The sequence below is a fragment of the Phyllobates terribilis genome, unplaced genomic scaffold (genome assembly GCF_046119375.1).
Source record: "Phyllobates terribilis strain yellow unplaced genomic scaffold, ASM4611937v1 Scaffold_11__3_contigs__length_659146591, whole genome shotgun sequence".
NCBI classification, from domain to species: Eukaryota; Metazoa; Chordata; class Amphibia; order Anura; family Dendrobatidae; genus Phyllobates; species Phyllobates terribilis.
Window position 1 is genome coordinate 505,207,632 of NW_027362771.1, and position 20,370 is coordinate 505,228,001.

Genomic DNA, 20,370 nt, shown 5'->3' on the forward strand with positions numbered 1-20,370 from the left:
TGTGAATGTACAATTTTCATAGTCATGAAAATACAGAAAAATCTTTAAATGAGAAGGTGTGTCCAAACTTTTGGTCTGTACTGTAGTTCAAATTATCTTCTTGTCTGAAGAGGTAATTTTCATATTTAATTTCCCAGAAGAGCATAGTAAGTGTTATAAGCCTCCTCACATTGACATGCCAGGCTAGGCATGTCACTATCCACAAGGAGAAACATTACTCCATAGATCTCACCAAGAACCTTCTTATACAGCCATACTTTGCACTAATGAGTAGCAATACTCAGTAACACCATGTCTGCAAATTGAGATTCTGGTTTGGCTTTTTATCCTAAGTCATATGGCAAGGCTTGATAAATGGTGGATAGTGATTTTTAGGATTACTACTTCCAAAAGGGGGCACTAGACTTAAGTCCATTTCATCTTCGAAGAGGCAATTTGCATGTTTTATTTTGAAATTCTGCAGCTTTTCAGATAAAACATACTTTGAGAAGACAACTGGGTACTATGTTTTTTGATCACTAATCCAAGGAAGGTTCCTTGCAGCTTCTCTCCACCTACTCATCCAGAAAGACAGATCTCTCCCTTTTAGACACAAAATATAGAGACCTGGCAGTTTCGGGGAGTGGGCTCTGGAGAAGCAACAGGCTGCCTGCCTTGGACTAGTAATCCAAGACAGATAGTTCCTGGCTGGCTTTTTAAAGTATGTTTTCTCTGAAATGCAGTATTGCTTCAGAGTAAAACCTCCACAGCTTCAATAATGCAGCCAATGTCTAATCTCTGCTACCTGTGTTTTGGGCAACATGAATCTCCTGTTGTGTTCTTTTTAGCACAAGTGCCCTTTCCAAGCAACAATGGGATGTTAAGAGAATTGTAGTAGTTCAATGAGGTAATGGAACATGAAATGAAGTAACCATTGACCCTACAAACTAGTGGATAGTAGACCAACACAGATGACACTAACATAATGCCTATGACCTACAAGGTCAAGAACAAGCGCACAAGGTATACTAGAGTGTTCTTTCTGTCCCAATTCAAACCCTTTCTGGCATATATACTTATGGTTTAGCATGTCTTCTTTGTTTTATTTAGCAACTATTTTAGAATTCTTGATCAAGCAAATCTCTACTTCAACTCTTTTCCATCCATGAACAAAAACAAATGAGTCAATCAAACATGCGAGATTTGATGGATTTGCCAGTCAGCGCCTAATGATTCACTTAGATTAAAATTTGCTGTGTGCACCTAGCTGTCTATACTAATTTCACAACAGATCATGACAGTAATGTGACTTAGGAGCACGTGCCCTGTTCTGCTTCATGTACATTATGGAAAATATAACTGGTTGATTATGCTTTTAAACTTAAAGGGAACCTGACACGTTTAGAAATGGTATTTTCTGCAGATATGGAGGTAATTTGAAGGTAAATAGTATTTAAATCCTGCTTAATGAAACAGTGGCTACAGGGAGAAAATGAAGTTATATTCTCCCTGCTGCCACGCTCTTTAATTCATTGGGGCAGTTAAAGGAGCTATTACAGTCATCGCTCACTACACAATGAGCGTGGTTGTATTTACTCCCCGGTACACTGATTTAAAGCTTGCTCTGCACACATATGCAGCACACATACACTGCAGAGCAGGCTGTCAATGTGTTGGGCAGTAAATACAGTAGCGCTCACTGATTACCCCTATATCTGCAGGTAAATGGCGTTTCTGAACATGACAAGTTCCCTTTAAGACCTACAGTATGTAACAAATGGGATAGGTAAGAAAATCACTGGGAAGTATCTTCAGAGTGCTGCAGATACTCAGAAAAATGGGCCAAAGTAAATCCAAATTTGGTTTTAATTCAGGTTCCTAAAAATGATGAATGTTCTGCAAAATATCAATTTGTATCTGCTACAAGACATTGGGAAGATGTTTCGCAGATGTCTAGAATAGAATAGTCTTAAAACTATTAGTGCTAAAAAGAAACACAATGATCTCCACAAGTTGTTTTAATATCTAAGACTATGGCTATAGCATTTGTAAGATAACTGTGCCCAGTTATTCATTATTTATATAACTTTCACTTTGCCGCCCTCTCAGGAATAGTGTCAGTCAGTCACTGCTTCAAACTTTGTTTCTTTATTATGCCTTTTGGGTTATAATTGTCTGCAGAGAAATAGAAGGAGACCACAATTGCCATACTGGGTAGAAATTAATTCACCATCTATGGTTGTTTTTTCAAAGGAACTGTGATAAACTTTATAAACTTTAAGATCTATTTATAAAAGCTAGTGATGAGCGAGCCTTCTTGTCACTGCTCAGTACTCGCCTGAGCATCTCACTGCTCAAGTTGCTCGGTGCTCAGCGAGTATTTCCTGGTTGCTTGGGCGGGAGCTCGGGTCCCCTCCCTGCACTTTTGGTGCTCTTTAGAGAGCCAATAAACATGCAGGGATTACTTGCAAATCACTGTTATTCTGTAGCCATTGGTTGTGACATTACAGTGATTGGCTGGTTGCATAGCACAGTCAGTCGTGAAACTTGCAGGCACGGTGATATTAAAAGAAATGCCGAGCACACCAAAATACTTGGCGAGCACCCGAGCATGCTCACCCAAGGGGTTTATAGAACATGCTCGCTCATCATTATTGGTTACTAGTGTTGATCGAGCACTAAAATGCTCGGGTGCTCAAGCTCGGGCAGAATCTGGCCACCACGTCATGGCTGCGTAGGTGGCCTGGTATCCATTCTCGGTCCCCAGCCGCCCGGTGGCTGGGTGTCCACGCTTGGTCCCCAGCCGCCAGGGGGCGGCTGGGTGTTCATACTCAGTCCCCAGCCACCCCGCGACCGGGTGCCCACACACGGTCCCCAGCCACCTGGGGGTGGCCGGGTGTCCATAAACGGTCCCCAGCCACCCCTATTTGTCCCGGTGCGCCTTATACACAAGTGCGCATACCAAAACATTACCTGTACCCTCCCCAGTGCATTTAGTGTGAAGGACAGCCTAACCACAAACATGTGGACAAGTGAATGTGGCCAGGGATGGTCCATCTCATTGACGCCTTCACACTGGGTTAATATTGTGGAAGCCGGGACACAGTTGGACACTGGGATGCAACACGTCCTCCAGACATAGAGGATTGCGGGTCCTGGGTCAATCAGGCTTCAACACAAAGTTCAGAAGGTAGATAGCAGCAGTGGTCGGCCTCCTACACAACGAGTAAGTTATTCATGATCATGAGGCCATCCATCTCCTTAGCTTTCTGTTCCTTGGAATGCAAGCACATGTATGTAGTAGCGGCTAGGCCTGAGGTGGTCAGCGTTTTAGCACATATCCTACCTCCTCCGAGGATTGCTGGATGTTTTCCTGCTACTATCCCAGTTCTATGACTCCCGTTAAAACAAAGCTTCAGGTGATGAATGATGGATGAGGTGGTGGCAAAGGAGAAAGAGCAGGAGGAACAGGGACCATTCACATCAATATCAAGCCAGTCAACCACACATGTCTTGTAGGATATGTTTCTGTACCAAAAGGAGCAGTTCGGCTACACAGTTATAGGGCATACAGTTAGTGCAATGCCTACCAAAAATTTTGAGGCACTCCAATGCCCCTTGGAAGTGACATGGAGGTCAGAGGGCCTTAACTAAACCATTTTTTCCATTTATAGCAACTGGGTCTCCTGTACACTGTTGGCCTAAGCAGTGAATGGAAGGCTTTCCAAAAATTATGAGGAACTGCAATGCCCCTTGAAACAGACGTGGATTACAGCATACTAAAAACCTTCTACCCATTATTGGGGAGTGGGTCTCCCTTAGTGTTCTCCTATGCATTGAAAAGCGAAAGCTGACTAAAATTAGGAGGAAATGCAATGCCCGTTGGAAAAGTCGTGAAGGTTAGAGGTAATTAAAAACAACATTTCAATGCCCCTTGGAAGAGCTGTGGAGTTCAGAGTGGTTTATCAAGACGGTTTTAATGCCCCTTGGAGGAGACGTGGAGGTCACAGTAGCTTAACAAGATGGTTTTAATGCCCCTTGGAAGAAACGTGGAGGTCACAGTGGAATAAAAAGACAATATCAATGCTCCTTGGAAGAGTGGTGGAGCTCAGAGTGGTTTAACAAGACGGTTTTAATGCTCCTTGGAAGAGACGTGGACGTCACAGTAGCTTAACAAGACGGTTTTAATGCCCCTTGGAAGAGATGAGGAGGTCACAGTGGAATAAAGAGACAATATCAATGCCCCTTGGAAGAGACGTGGAGGTCCCAGTGGAATAAAAAGACAATATCAATGACCTTTGGAAGAGACGTGGAGGTCACTGTAGCTTAGCAAGATGATTTTAATGCCCCTTACAAGAGCCATGCAGTACAGCATATTACAAACATTATTCCCATTATTGGGGAGTGGGTCTCCCATAGTCTTTGTGTAGCATCCCTGGTGGATGCGTCCCCAGCCTATTGCTGTGAGTCACTGGATATTTAAACCCCCTCCACCTAGTAGGAGGTGCCTGAGCAACACTAACTTTCAGTGTGCTACTTGCCTCTGAGTTGCCAGGTCTTGTCTGTTTCTGCCACCCTGGGGGCTGCATACCCAGGCTTGTTATCTCTGACTTCTAGTCTGTTTCCGCTACTTTGGGGGCTGTATACCCGGGCTCGTTCTTGTATCTCGTTGCAGTAGCAGTTCCTGTCTGAACTGTATCCTAGCCTGTTACCTGTTTGTCTCTATGTCCGTACCTTCCCTTTTCCTGCCGTATCTGAACCTTAACCTAACTCCAACTCGTTGTCTCTGTACTTCTGTTTGTGAGTTTTGTGTCCACTCGCTACTTCATAGTAAGTACCTTGTGTGTATCTGGTTCTGCTTGTCCCTTTTCCCTTCCTCCGTATCTACCTCCTGTGTTCTAGCCATCTTCCTTAATTTTCCAGTCTGTTCCATGTGAACAGAGCCCTGTCCTCTCTGCCTGCACCTTCAGCCCTGGTCTGCTCTGCCTTGTCCACCGCACCTGCTGTTTCGCTCCACTCTGCTTGCTCACTGCGTCAGCGCTTTCCCTCTGCTCTGTCTTGCCCACAGCTCCGGAGGTCCCTCTCTGCTCTGCCTTGTCCACCGCACCTGCAGTTTCGCTCCACTCTGCTTGCTCACCGCGTCAGCGGTTTCCCTCTGCTCTGTCTGGCTCACCGCACCAGCGGTTCCTCTCGGCTCTGCCTTGTCCACCGCTCCGGCGGTTCTGCTCTGCTCTGCCTTGTTCACCGCTCTGGCGGTTTCGCTCTGCTCTGCCTTGTCCACCGCACCTGCGGTTTCGCTCTGCACTGCTTGCTCACCGCACCGGCGGTTTCTCTCTGCTCTGCCTTGTCCACCGCTCCGGCGGTTCTGCTCTGCTCTGCCTTGTCCTCCGCTCCGGCGGTTTCGCTTTACTCTTCTTGTCTACCGCATCTGCGGCTTTGTTCCTGTCTCCCAGTCTGTACTGGACCCTATCCAGCCTACGCTCCAACCTGCTAGTACCCACCTGTCTGCTCCCCAGCCGTGCTTGCCAGTATCTCCCTGTCTGCACTCCAGCCGTACTTGCCAGTACCCACCTGTCTGCATACCAGCCGTGCTTGCCAGTGCCCACCTGTCTGCAAACCAGCCGTGCTTGCCAGTGCCCACCTGTCTGCATACCAGCTGTGCTTGCCAGTGCCCACCTGTCTGCATACCAGCCGTGCTTGCCAGTGCTCACCTGTCTGCATACTAGCTGTGCTTACCAGTATCCACCTGTCTGCATACCAGCCGTGCCTGCCAATACCCACCTGTCTGTATGCCAGTCTATCCTGCCTGTTCCTGCATTCCCCGGTGTGAGTCAACAGCTGTGACCGGGGTCTGACCTGGAGTAGCACCTGGTCCCTCTGCTCGGTTCCTCCTTGGTTCACGGAGTCGACTGAGCCGCCGTGCGACCTTGGTCGGATCGGGTGGATACTTAGTCACTCCGCTCCAGGCACTCCTCGGTTCATGGTACAGTGGGATCACTAATCACGCTCATGCCAGTCAGTTCGGGCGCGAGCGTAATACTTTGCCTATGCCTTCCAAGCAAAAGCTGCCAAAAATTAGGACGGAGGAACTTTCAATGTCCCTTACAAGAGCCATGCAGTACAGCATATTAAAAACATTATTCCCATTATTGGGGAGTGGGCCTCCCATAGTCTTTACTGCTGGCAACACGGACCACGGTCACCCTGGTGGTATAGTGGTGGTGGAGGCTGAGGATAAGGAGAAGAGAAAAATACAGCCGAAATGAGGAAGCGTATACCCATGTGTGGGTGTGAAGGGGTGCAGGGGAACACACCTCCCGAAATAACACAGTGGATTTGACTTTATGTTACTCTGCTGTCATTTGGTGATGATGAGAAGTCTGGCCCAATCCAGCCCTTGTTCATTTTGATAAGGGTCAGCTTGTCAGCATTGTCAGTTGACAGGCGAGTGCGCTTATCAGTTATAATTCTCCCAGCGGCACTAAAAACATGCTCCGATAACACGCTAGCAGCAGGGCAGGCCAGGACCTCCAAGGCGTACAGAGCGAGTTCATTCCAAGTGTCCAGCTTGGATACCAAATGATTAAAAGGCACAGAGGAATCACGGAGGACGCTGGTAAGGTCAGCAAGGTACTCCCTCACTATCTTTTGAAACTTTCCACTCCTTGTGAGAGTACCCCGTGCCTCAGGGCCTGTTAGCTGGGCGGGTGTCAGAAAACTGTCCCAGAACGTTGACAGTGTTCCCCTGCCTCTGCTGTATTGAAGTTGCGCCTCTCTCACCTGTACGACTTGGTTGGGCAACGAACTGTGACCTCTGCCGCTAGCGTGTTCAGATGGGAATTTTTTTAACAGTTCTGCAGCAAGGGCCATCTGGTACTGCCCCATTTTTGTAGACCTCTCCACCTCAGGAATAAGAGAGTGAAAGTTCTCCTTGTAGCGGGGGTCTAAAAGTGTCGCCAACCAGTAATGACTGTCACCCAACATTTTGATAATGTGAGGGTCATGGTTAAGGCAGCGTAACATAAAGTCAGCCATGCGTGCCAGACTGGTAACGGGCAAGACTTCCGTGTCCTCACCAAGATGATGACTGACCATGCTCTCCTCCTCCTCCTCCCCCCTTTTCTCAGGCCACCCACGCTGAACCGACGGTAAGACAGTTGTACAGGCACTACCGTCTACAGCGCATGATACCAGCTCCTGTTCTTCCTCCTCCCCCTCCTCTCCCTCATTGTCCCCCAATGCACGTTGGGATGAGATGAGGCTGGGATGTGTGTAATCAGCCGCTACGGATTCTTGATCCATCTCATCATACTCTGGCTGCAATGCTTCCTCTTTAATTCTCTGCAGAGAGCGCTGCAAAAGACAGACAAGTGGGATGCTGACTAGTGTTGAGCGAGCACTAAAATGCTCGGGTGCTCGAAGCTCGGGCCGAGCTCGCCGTGATACTCGGGAGCTCGACCCGAGTAACGAGCCCAATGTTAGTCTATGGGAGACCCGAGCATTTTTGCGGTGGCACCCCCGGCAGTCTTTTAAAAGCCTAACAAGTGCCCAAAACGATAGTGACAGTGCTCAAATGACATGAGGACAGCATGGGGTTCACCCCAGGAAGCATTTCTGACCCCCAGGTCACTGCTGTCAACAACGTGGTCAGAGGTATTAAGCCACTTTTACGGGCTCACATAAAAAACGTTCAAAAACGAAACTGAAACGGTTTTCCTGTGAAATATGTTAAGGAAGTTCCTTTCCAGGGTAAAGACTTGTGTATAAGGTAAAATAAATACCCCCCCCAAAAAATACTCCTCCACACCTTGGGCTATGTTCACAAGTAGCATTTTTTATGCGTTTTTGCACTTTTGTATTGCTTTCAACCGTGACAAATGCATTCACCGAGAAAAGTAATTTTAACATTTTACAACCTTATCTGGCCATGTGCTGTGTGACACATGCATACAGTGCTGAAAAGACATGGGAACAGCATGGGGAAGACCCCTGGAAGCATCTCTGACACCCAGGTCACTGCCTAAAAGTGTGCATATCAGAAGTCATCCTTGCCGCATCAGAAGATGCAGACTTGCAACTATCCCCGTGCAAGTTCTTGTCCCAGGGTAGTGTTCAATTGTACCTCCCCCATTGCAAGCGCAAATATGCAGCCAACCATCCACCCTCCCCAGGCTGCAATACCATACTGCTTGCTTGCTTGCACTTGAAATTGGGCCTTTTAGGCATGTGGAGGCGGAATCTGGCCACCACGTCATGGCTGCGTTGGCGGCCTGGAATCCATACTCAGTCCCCAGCCGCCCGGCGGCCGGGTGTCCAAACTCGGTCCCCAGCCGCCAGGGGGCGGCCGGGTGTCCATACTCGGTTCCCAGCCGCCCCGCGGCCGGGTGTCCACACACGGTCCCCAGCCGCCTGGGGGCAGCCGGGTGTCCATAAACGGTCCCCAGCCGCCCCTATTTCTCCTTGGAACATCCCCCCACACACTTTTCTTAGCCCGGCCTGCTTTAGGGCAGCATTGGACGAGCCCACCAGAGAACCAGACTCCTTCGGTGGGTCCTTGCTTCTCCATCAGGGGAGTTGAGAGTGCCACGGTGAGGAGCATGATGATGATGATAGAAGTTAGCATTTGCTTTGTTGTTTTGGAATGCAAGCGCATGTATGTAGTAGCGGCTAGGCCTGAGGTTGTCAGCGTTTTGGCGCATATCCTACCTCCTCCGAGGATTGCTGGATGTTTTCCTGCTACTATCCCAGTTCTATGACTCCCGTTAAAACAAAGCTTCAAGTGATAAATGATGGATGAGGCAGTGGCAAAGGAGAAAGAGCAGGAGGAACAGGGACCATTCACATCAATATCAAGCCAGTCAACCACACATGTCTTGTAGGATATGTTTCTGTACCAAAAGGAGCAGTTCGGCTACACAGTTATAGGGCATACAGTTAGTGCAATGCCTACCAAAAATTTCGAGGCACTCCAATGCCCCTTGGAAGTGACATGGAGGTCAGAGGGCCTTAACTAAACCGTTTTTTCCATTTATAGCAACTGGGTCTCCTGTACACTGTTGGCCTAAGCAGTGAATGGAAGGCTTTCCAAAAATTATGAGGAACTGCAATGCCCCTTGAAACAGACGTGGTTTATAGCGTACTAAAAACCTTCTACCCATTATTGGGGAGTGGGTCTCCCTTAGTTTTCGCCTTTGCAGTGAAAAGCAAAAGCTGACTAAAATTAGGAGGAAATGCAATGCCCGTTGGAAGAGTCGTGGAGGTTAGAGGTGATTAAAAACAACATTTCAATGCCCCTTGAAAGAATGTGGAGTTCAAAGTGGCTTAAGAAGACGCTTTTAATGCCCCTTTGAAGAGACGTGGAGGTCACAGTAGCTTAACAAGACGGTTTTAATGCCCCTCGGAAAAGTGGTGGAGGTCGCAGTAGCTTAACAAGACGGTTTTAATGCCCCTTACAAGAGCCATACAGTACAGCATCTTAAAAACATTATTCCCACTATTGGGGAGTGTGTCTCCCATAGTATTTGCTTATGCCTTCCAAGCAAAAGCTGCCAAAAATGAGGACGGAGGAACATGCAATTCCCCTTACAAGAGCCATGCAGTACAGCATATTACAAACATTATTCCCATTATTGGGGAGTGGGTCAACCATAGTATTTGCTTATGCCTTCCAAGCAAAAGCTGACAAAAATTAGGACGGAGGAACTTGCAATGTCCCTTACAAGAGCCATGCAGTACAGCATATTACAAACATTATTCCCATTATTTGGGAGTGTGTCTCCCATAGTCTTTGCTTATGCCTTCCAAGCAAAGGCTGCCAAAAATTAGGATGGAGGAACTTGCAATGCCCCTTACAAGAGCCATGCAGTACAGCATATTACAAACATTATTCCCATTATTGGGGAGTGGGTCTCCCATAGTATTTGCTGATGCCTCCCAAGCAAAAGCTGCCAAAAATTAGGAGGAAATGCAATGCCCGTTCGAAGAGTCTTGGAGGTTAGAGTTAATAAAAAACAACATTTCAATGCCCCTTGGAAGAGCTGTGGAGTTCAGAGTGGTTTAACAAGACGCTTTTAATGCCCCTCGGAAAAGTGGTGGAGGTCCCAGTAGCTTAACAAGACGCTTTTAATGCCCCTCGGAAAAGTGGTGGAGGTGACAGTAGCTTAACAAGACGCTTTTAATGCCCCTCAGAAGAGACGTGGAGGTCCCAGTAGCTTAACAAGACGCTTTTAATGCCCCTCAGAAGAGACGTGGAGGACCCAGTAGCTTAACAAGACGGTTTGAATGCCCCTCGGAAAAGTGGTGGAGGTCCCAGTAGCTTAACAAGATGCTTTTAATGCCCCTCCGAAAAGTGGTGGAGGTCACAGTAGCTTAACAAGACGCTTTTAAAGCCCCTTGGAAGAGACGTGAAGTTCAGAATGGTTTAACAAGACGGTTTTAATGCCCCTTGGAAGAGACGTGGCCGTCACAGTAGCTTAACAAGATGCTTTTAATGCACCTTGGAAGAGACGTGGAGTTCAGAATGGTTTAACAAGACTGTTTGAATGCCCCTTGGAGGAGACTTGGAGGTCCCAGTAGCTTAGCAAGATGGTTTTAATGCCCCTCGGAAAAGTGGTGGAGGTCCCAGTAGCTTAACAAGATGCTTTTAATGGCTCTCAAAAGAGACGTGGAGGTTCCAGTAGCTTAACAAGACGGTTTGAATGCCCCTTGGAAGAGAGGTGGAGGTCCCAGTAGCTTAACAAGATGGTTTTAATGCCCCTCGGAAAAGTGGTGGAGGTCCCAGTAGGTTAACAAGACGGATTAATTGCCCCTCAGAAGAGACGTGGAGGTCCGAGTAGCAAAGCAAGACGCTTTTAATGCCCCTCAGAAGAGAGGTGGAGGTTCCAGTAGCTTAACAAGATGCTTTTAATGCCCCTCGGAAAAGTGGTGGAGGTCACAGAAGCTTAACAAGACCCTTTTAATGACCCTCACAAGAGACGTGGAGGTTCCAGTAGCTTAATTAGACGGTTTTAATGCCCCTCGGAAAAGTGGTGGAGGTCCAGTAGCTTAACAAGATGCTTTTTATGCCGCTCAGAAGAGACGTAGAGGTCCCAGTAGCTTAACAAGACGCTTTTAATGCCCCTCAGACAGACGTGGAGGGCCCAGTAGCTTAACAAGATGCTTTTAATGCCCTTCGGAAAAGTGGAGGTCACAGTAGCTTAACAAGACGCTTTTAACGCCCCTCAGAAGAGACGTGGAGGTCCGAGTAGCTTAACAAGATGCTTTTAATACCCTTCAGAAGAGACGTGGAGGTCCCAGTAGCTTAACAAGATGCTTTTAATGCCCCTCGGAAAAGTGGAGGTCACAGTAGCTTAACAAGACGCTTTTAATGCCCCTCAGAAGAGACGTGGAGGTTCCAGTAGCTTAACAAGATGGTTTGAATGCCCCTTGGAAGAGACGGGGGGGTCCCAGTAGCTTAACAAGACGGTTTTAATGCCCCTCGGAAAAGTGGTGGAGGTCCCAGTAGCTTAACAAGACGCTTTTAATGCCCCTCAGAAGAGACGTAGAGGTCCCTGTAGCTTAACAAGATGCTTTTAATGCCCCTCAGAAGAGACATGGAGGTCCCAGTAGCTTAACAAGACGCTTTTTATGCCGCTCAGAAGAGACATGGAGGTCCCAGTAGCTTAACAAGACGCTTTTAATGCCCCTCGGAAAAGTGGTGGAGGTCACAGTAGCTTAACAAGATGCTTTTAATGCCCCTTGGAAGAGACGTGGAGTTCAAAATGGTTTAACAAGACGGTTTTAATGCCCCTTGGAAGAGACGTGGAGGTCACAGTAGCTTAACAAGATGCTTTTAATGCCCCTTGGAAGAGATGTCGAGTTCAGAATGGTTTAACAAGACGGTTTGAATGCCCCTTGGAGGAGACTTGGAGGTCCCAGTAGCTTAGCAAGATGGTTTTAATGCCCTTCGGAAAAGTTGTGGAGGTCCCAGTAGCTTAACAAGACGCTTTTAATGCCTCTCAGAAGAGACGTGGAGGCTCCAGTAGCTTAACAAGACGGTTTGAATGCCCTTCAGAAGAGATGTGTAGGTCCCAGTAGCTTAACAAGACGCTTTTAATGCCCCTCAGAAGAGACGTGGAGGTCCCAGTAGCTTAACATGACGATTTTAATGCCCCTCGGAAAAGTGGTGAAGGTCACAGAAGCTTAACAAGACTCTTTTAATGCCCCTCACAAGAGACGTGGAGGTTCCAGTAGCTTAACAAGACGGTTTGAATACCCCTTGGAAAAGTGGTGGAGGTCCAGTAGCTTAACAAGTCGCTTTTAATGCCCCTCAGAAGAGACGTGGAGGTCCCAGTAGCTTAACAAGACGCTTTTAATGCCCCTCAGACATACGTGGAGGGCCCAGTAGCTTAACAAGATGCTTTTAATGCCCTTCGGAAAAGTGGAGGTCACAGTAGCTTAACAAGACGCTTTTAATGCCCCTCAGAAGAGACGTGGAGGTCCGAGTAGCTTAACAAGACGCTTTTAATACCCTTCAGAAGAGAAGTGGAGGTCCCAGTAGCTTAACAAGACGCTTTTAATGCCCCTCAGAAGAGACGTGGAGGTCCCAGTAGCTTAACAAGACGCTTTTAATGCCCCTCAGACAGACGTGGAGGTCCCAGTAGCTTAACAAGATGCTTTTAATGCCCCTCGGAAAAGTGGAGGTCACAGTAGCTTAACAAGACGCTTTTAATGCCCCTCAGAAGAGACGTGTAGGTCCGAGTGGCTTAACAAGACGCTTTTAATACCCTTCAGAAGAGACGTGGAGGTCCCAGTAGCTTAACAAAACGCTTTTAATGCCCCTCGGAAAAGAGGAGGTCACAGTAGCTTAACAAGACACTTTTAATGCTCCTCAGAAGAGACATGGAGGTCCCAGGAGCTTAACAAGACGGTTTGAATAGCCCTTGGAAGAGACGTGGAGGTCCCAGTAGCTTAACTAGACGGTTTTAATGCCCCTCGGAAAAGTGGTGGAGGTCCCAGTAGCTTAACAAGACGCTTTTAATGCCCCTCAGAAGAGACGTGGAGGTCCCAGTAGCTTAACAAGACGCTTTTAATGCCCCTCAGACAGACGTGGAGGTCCCAGTAGCTTAACAAGCTGCTTTTAATGCCCCTCGGAAAAGTGGAGGTCCCAGTAGCTTAACAAGACGCTTTTAATGCCCCTCAGAAGAGACGTGGAGGTCCGAGTAGCTTAACAGGACGCTTTTAATACCCTTCAGAAGAGACGTGGAGGTCCCAGTAGCTTAACAAAACGCTTTTAATGCCCCTTGGAAAAGAGGAGGTCACAGTAGCTTAACAAGACACTTTTAATTCCCCTCAGAAGAGACAAGGAGGTCCCAGGAGCTTAACAAGACGGTTTGAATAGCCCTTGGAAGAGACGTGGAGGTCCCAGTAGCTTAACTAGACGGTATTAATGCCCCTCGGAAAAGTGGTGGAGGTCCCAGTAGCTTAACAAGACGCTTTTAATGCCCCTCAGAAAAGACGTGGAGGTCCCTGTAGCTTAACAAGGCGCTTTTAATGCCCCTCAGAAGAGACGTGGAGGTTCCAGTAGCTTAACAAGAGCTTTTAATGCCCCTCAGAAGAGACATGGAGGTCCCAGTAGCTTAACAAGACACTTTTAATGCCCCTCGGAAAAGTGGTGGAGGTCACAGTAGCTTAACAAGATGCTTTTAATGCCCCTTGGAAGAGACGTGGAGTTCAGAATGGTTTAACAAGACGCTTTTAATGCCCCTTGGAAGAGACGTGGAGGTCACAGTAGCTTAACAAGATGCTTTTAATGCCCCTTGGAAGAGACTTGGAGTTCAGAATGGTTTAACAAGACGGTTTGAATGCCCCTTGGAGGAGACTTGGAGGTCCCAGTAGCTTAGCAAGATGGTTTTAATGCCCCTCGGAAAAGTGGTGGAGGTCCCAGTAGCTTAACAAGACGTATTTAATGCCCCTCAGAAGAGACGTGGAGGTCCCAGTAGCTTAACAAGACGCTTTTAATGCCCCTCAGAAGAGACGTGGAGGTCCCAGTAGCTTAACAAGATGCTTTTAATGCCCCTCGGAAAAGTGGTGGAGGTCACAGAAGCTTAACAAGACCCTTTTAATGCCCCTCACAAGAGATGTGGAGATTCCAGTAGCTTAACAAGATGGTTTTAATGCCCCTCAGAAGAGACGTGGAGGTCCCAGTAGCTTAACAAGACGGTTTTAATGCCCCTAGGAAAAGTGGTGGAGGTCCAGTAGCTTAAGAATACGCTTTTAATGCCCCTCAGACAGACGTGGAGGGCCCAGTAGCTTAACAAGATGCTTTTAATGCCCCTCGGAAAAGTGGAGGTCACAGTAGCTTAACAAGACGCTTTTAATGCCCCTCAGAAGAGACGTGGAGGTCCCAGTAGCTTAACAAGATGCTTTTAATACCCTTCAGAAGAGACGTGGAGGTCCCAGTAGCTTAACAAGACGGTTTTAATGCCCCTCGGAAAAGTGGTGGAGGTCCCAGTAGCTTAACAAGACGCTTTTAATGCCCCTCAGAAGAGACGTGGAGGTCCCTGATGCTTAACAAGATGCTTTTAATGCCCCTCAGAAGAGAAGTGGAGGTCCCAGTAGCTTAACAAGACGCTTTTAGTGCCCATCAGAAGAGACATGGAGGTCCCAGTAGCTTAACAAGACGCTTTTAATGCCCCTCGGAAAAGTGGTGGAGGTCACAGTAGCTTAACAAGATGCTTTTAATGCCCCTCAGAAGAGACGTGGAGGTCCCAGTAGCTAAACAAGACGGTTTTAAAGCCCCTTGGAAGAGACATGGAGGTCCAAGTAGTTTAACAAGATGGTTTTCATGCCCCTCGGAAAAGTGGTGGAGGTCCCAGTAGCTTAACAAGACGCTTTTAATGCCCCTCAGAAGAGACGTGGAGGTCCCAGTAGCTTAACAAGATGCTTTTAATACCCTTCAGAAGAGACGTGGAGGTCCCAGTAGCTTAACAAGACGGTTTTAATGCCCCTCGGAAAAGTGGTGGAGGTCCCAGTAGCTTAACAAGACGCTTTTAATGCCCCTCAGAAGAGACGTGGAGGTCCCTGATGCTTAACAAGACGCTTTTAATGCCCCTCAGAAGAGAAGTGGAGGTCCCAGTAGCTTAACAAGACGCTTTTAGTGCCCATCAGAAGAGACATGGAGGTCCCAGTAGCTTAACAAGACGCTTTTAATGCCCCTCGGAAAAGTGGTGGAGGTCACAGTAGCTTAACAAGATGCTTTTAATGCCCTCAGAAGAGACGTGGAGGTCCCAGTAGCTTAACAAGACGGTTTTAAAGCCCCTTGGAAGAGACATGGAGGTCCAAGTAGTTTAACAAGATGGTTTTCATGCCCCTCGGAAAAGTGGTGGAGGTCCCAGTAGCTTAACAAGACGCTTTTAATGCCCCTCAGAAGAGACGTGGAGGTCCCAATTGCTTAGCAAGACGCTTTTAATGCCCCTTACAAGAGCCATACAGTACAGCATCTTAAAAGCATTATTCCCACTATAGGGGAGTGTGTCTCCCATAGTATTTGCTTATGCCTTCCAAGCAAAAGCTGCCAAAAATTAGGATGGAGGAACTTGCAATGCTCCTTCCAAGAGCCATACAGTACAGCATCTTAAAAATATTATTCCCATTATTGGGGAGTGTGTCTCCCACTCTCTTTGCTTATGCCTTCCAAACAAAAGCTGACAAAAATAAGGATGGAGGAACTTTCAATAATGGCAACATGGACCACGGTCACCCTGGTGGTATAGTCGTGGTAGAGGCTGAGGATAAGGAGAAGAACATAAAACAGCCGAAATGAGGAAGCGTATATCCATGTGTGGGTGTGAAGCGGTGCATGTGAATACACCTCCCGAAAAAACACAGTGATTTGACTTTATGTTACTCTGCTGTCATTTGGTGGTGATGAGAAGTCTGGCTCAATCCAGCCCTTGCTAATTTTGATAAGGGTCAGCTTGTCAGCATTGTCAGTTGTCAGGAGAGTGCGCTTATCAGTAATAATTCCCCCAGCTGCACTAAAAACACGCTCCGATAACACGCTAGCAGCAGGGCAGGCCAGGACCTCCAAGGCGTACAGAGCGAGTTCATTCCAAGTGTCCAGCTTGGATACCCATTAATTAAAAGGCACAGAGGAATCATGGAGGATGCTGGTACGGTCGGCAAGGTACTCCCTCACCATCTTTTGAAACTTTCCACTCCTTGTGAGAGTACCCCACGCCTCAGGGCCTGTAAGCTGGACGGGTCTCAGAAAACTGTCCCAGAACGTTGACAGTGTTCCCCTGCCTCTGCTGGATTAGAGTTGTCTCTCTCTTGCTTGTACGCCTTGGTTGGTCAACGAACTGTGACCTCTGCCGCTAGCGTGTTCAGATGGGAACTTTTTAACATTTCTGCAGCAAGGGCCTTCTGGTACTGCCCCATTTTAGTAGACCTCTCCACCTCAGGAATAAGAGAGTGAAAGTTCTACTTGTAGCGGGGGTCTAAAAGTGTAACCAACCAGTAATGACTGTCACCCAACATTTTGACAACGCGAGGGACACGGTTAAGGCAGCGTAACATAAAGTCAGCCATGCGTGCCAGACAGGAAACGGGCAAGACTTCCGTGTCCTCACCAAGATGACGACTGACCATACTCTCCTCCTCCTCCTCCTCCTCCCCCCCGTCTTCAGGCCACCCATGCTGAACCGACGGTATGACAGTTGTACAGGTTCTACCGTCTACAGCGCATGATACAAGATCCTGTTCTACCTCCTCCTCCTCCTCCTCTCCCTCATTGTCCCCCAATGCACGTTGGGATGAGATGAGGCTGGGCTGTGTGTAATCGACCACTATGGCTTCTTGATCCATCTCATCATGCTCTGGCTGCAATGCCTCCTCTTTAGTTCTCTGCAGAGAGCGTTGCAGAAGACAGACAAGTGCAATGCTGACGCTAATGATGGCGTCATCGCCACTCACCATCTGGGTGGACTCCTCAAAGTTTGTCAAGATGGTACAGATGTTAGACATCCAGGTCCACTCCTGAGGTCTTATGTGTGGAGTCTGACCTGAATATCGACGGCCTTGTTGCAGCTGGTACTCCACAACTGCTCTCTTCTGCTCACAAATCCTTTGCAACATGTGGGGGGTAGAGTTCCAACGTGTGGGGACATCACACACCAGTCGGTGTGACGGAAGCTGCAAACGCTGCTGCAACACAGCAAGGGCGGCGGAAGCTGTAGCCGACTTGCGAAAATGAGCTGACAGGCGGCGTACTTTGACGAGCAGATCCGGCAACTCGGGGTACGATTTAAGAAACCGCTGAACCACGAGGTTAAGCACATGAGCCAGGCATGGTACGTGTATGATCTCGCCTCGCCTCAGAGCCGCCACCAGGTTACGGCCATTGTCACACACGACCATGCCTGGATGTAGTGTCAGCGGTCTCAGCCACAGATCTGCCTGCTCTTTCACAGCTGTCCACAACTCACAAGCAGTGTGAGGTTTATCACCTAAGCTTATGAGTTTCAGCACAGCCTGCTGCCGCTTGGCGGAGGCAGTACTGCAGTGCTTCCAGCTTGTAACTGATGTGGTGATATCTGAGATGGAGGCTGAACATGAGGAGGAGGAGGAGTATGATGTGCAGGAGCTGTACACTGTGGGGGCAACTCTGACTGACATAGGGCCCGCAATCCTCGGTGTGGGGAGGATGTGTTCCGTCCCAAGGTCTGACTGGGTCCCGGCTTCCACTATGTTTACCCAGTGTGCCGTCAGGGAGATGTACCGTCTCTGGCCACAAGCACTTGTCCATGTGTCCGTTGTGAGGTGGACTCTCCCAGTAACTGCGTTGTTGAGGGCACGGCAGATGTTTTGGGACACGTGCATGTGTAGTGCGGGGATGGAACACCGGGCAAAATAGTGTCGGCTGGGGACCGAGTATCGAGAGATGGCCACCGCCATAAATTTGCGGAAGGATTCCGTCTCCACCAGCCTAAAGGAAGCATTTCCAAAGCAAGCAGTCATGAAATGTGCGAATTTAGGACTGTGGCCTGTGGGGCGTTAGCTGCGAATTTCCGCTTTCATTCAAAGGTTTGGGATATGGACAATTGAACGCTGCGGTGGAACGTGGAAGTGTACGTTGATGCTGTTTCTTGAGAAACTGCCATAACAAGTGAAGACTGAGAGGAGGGGGCATCTTTGCATGCAGTATGGACAGGGGATTGCCTTGCACACACAACAGGGGGTTCTATTACATGCACAACAGTGGAAGAAGCAGTGGTGACACCCGCTGACACTGGTTGTGGACCCTGGGGCTCGCCCCACAAAGTCGGGTGCTTTGCTGCCATGTGCTTGATCATGCTGGTGGTGGTCAGGCTGGTAGATTTGTCACCACTGCTGATGCTGGCATGGCAGTTGGTACAAATGGCCTTTTTGGGCTTATCAGCCGAGTCTTTAAAAAAATTCCAGACTCTGGAAGACCTACCGGTTGTACTGGCAACGTCTCTTGTGTTGGTGTTACGGGGAACGGTCGTCCGCCTTCTGTCTGCGGCCACCACACTGCTTCTTCCTGCCTGTTGGGGTACTCTGCCTCCCTCCCCCTGTGTGCTGCTGGCCTCACTCTGCATGTCCTCCTGCCACGTTGGGTCAGTTACTAGATCATCCACAACCTCCTCCTCTTCCACTTGCGCACCACAATCCTCCTCCTCACTTCCTGCCAATTGTGTCTCGTCATCGTCCACCTCTTGTGACAAATTGCCAGCGTCGACTTCCTGTGGCCGTGCCTGTTCAAATATTTGGGCATCGCTACATGGGATCTCCCCTTCGACCACTTCAAGCAGAGCAGGCGAGGGGCACAAATCTGGAAATGGACCAGTGAACAGCTCTTCAGAGTGTCCAAGTGTGGGATCAGTTGCTGTCTGACGACACTCGGCATGGTGGGAGGAAGGAGCATCAGGGTGAGGAGGAGTATGTGGTCGAGGCTCACGGCTACTAAGAGTCGACCGTGTGGAAGATAGGCCGGAGGAGGTGGTGCCCAGGTAACTGGAAGTATTATCTGCTATCCAATTAATAACCTGTTCACACTGATCAGTTCGCAATACTGGTGTTGTTCTGTGCTTTCCTAGTAATTTGGTCAAGAAGTGGGAGCGAGAAGATGTGGCTGTTGGTTATGGCACATTTTCACCTTGGCCACGGCCCTGTCCTCTGCACGCACCATCACCAGAATGTCCACTTCCACGTCCCTTGCCACGCGCCTTGCCCATTGTAAAGGAAGTAAAATAGCTTACACTCGCACTATCAATAGAAAAAACGGTAATAAAAAGTAGATTAGAACCGTGGAAGACGAAAACCACAGTTCTATTTCTCTGGCCTACACCCGACTCTTTTAAACAATCTGAACAATCAGGGAGAAAATATTACTGTTTTTCTTTACGGAAAAAATACAAAAAGCTGAATAATAGAGATTTCTTACTGCGGAACAGCAAAACCACAGTTAAAATTTACTGGTGTATGTAGACCAGACATTTTTAAATATATATATTTGCGGCTGAACAGTGAGCGACACACTCAAACTGCTTTTTTAGATACAAATGGCCCAAAAGTGGATAATACAGAGGTTTGAACCGTGGAACTGCAAAACCACACTTGTATTTCTCGGGCCTACACCAGACTATTTTCAACAGATATATTTGTGTCTGAACAATCAGGAGACACTATTATTTTTTTTTTATGGCCAAAAATTGCGAAAAGCAGGATAATACAGAGATTTGACCCGTGGAACTGCAAAACCACACTTGTATTTCTCGGGCCTACACCAGACTATTTTCAACAGATATATTTATGTCTGAAAAATCAGGGAGACACTATTATTATTTTTTTTACGGCAAAAAATGCAAAAAGCAGGATAATAGAGATTTTTTACCGTGGAACAGCAAAAGCACACTTCTGTCTCTCTGGCCTACACCAGACTATTTTCAACAGATATATTTGTGTCTGAAAAATCAGGGAGACACTATTATTTTTTTTTTTTACGGCAAAAAATTCCAAAAACAAGATAATAGAGATTTTTTACCGTGGAACAGCAAAACCACAGTTATAATTTACTGGTGTATACCAGACTTTTTTAAATATATATATTTGCGGCTGAACAGTGAGCGACGCACACAAACTGTTTTTTTCTAAATACAAATGGCCCATGGAACTGCAAAACCACACTTCTATTTCTCTGGCCTACACCAGACTATTTTCAACAGATATATTTGTGTCTGAAAAATCAGAGACACACTTTTTTTTTGGGGGGGGGGGGACGACACCAAAAGGTTAATAAGACGGGTATTTGTACAGTGTGAAGGAGGAAAAAAAAAGAGGATTTAGATGAAAAAAAAAGGATTTTTCCTGGCCCCCGAGACCTGGAGCTAA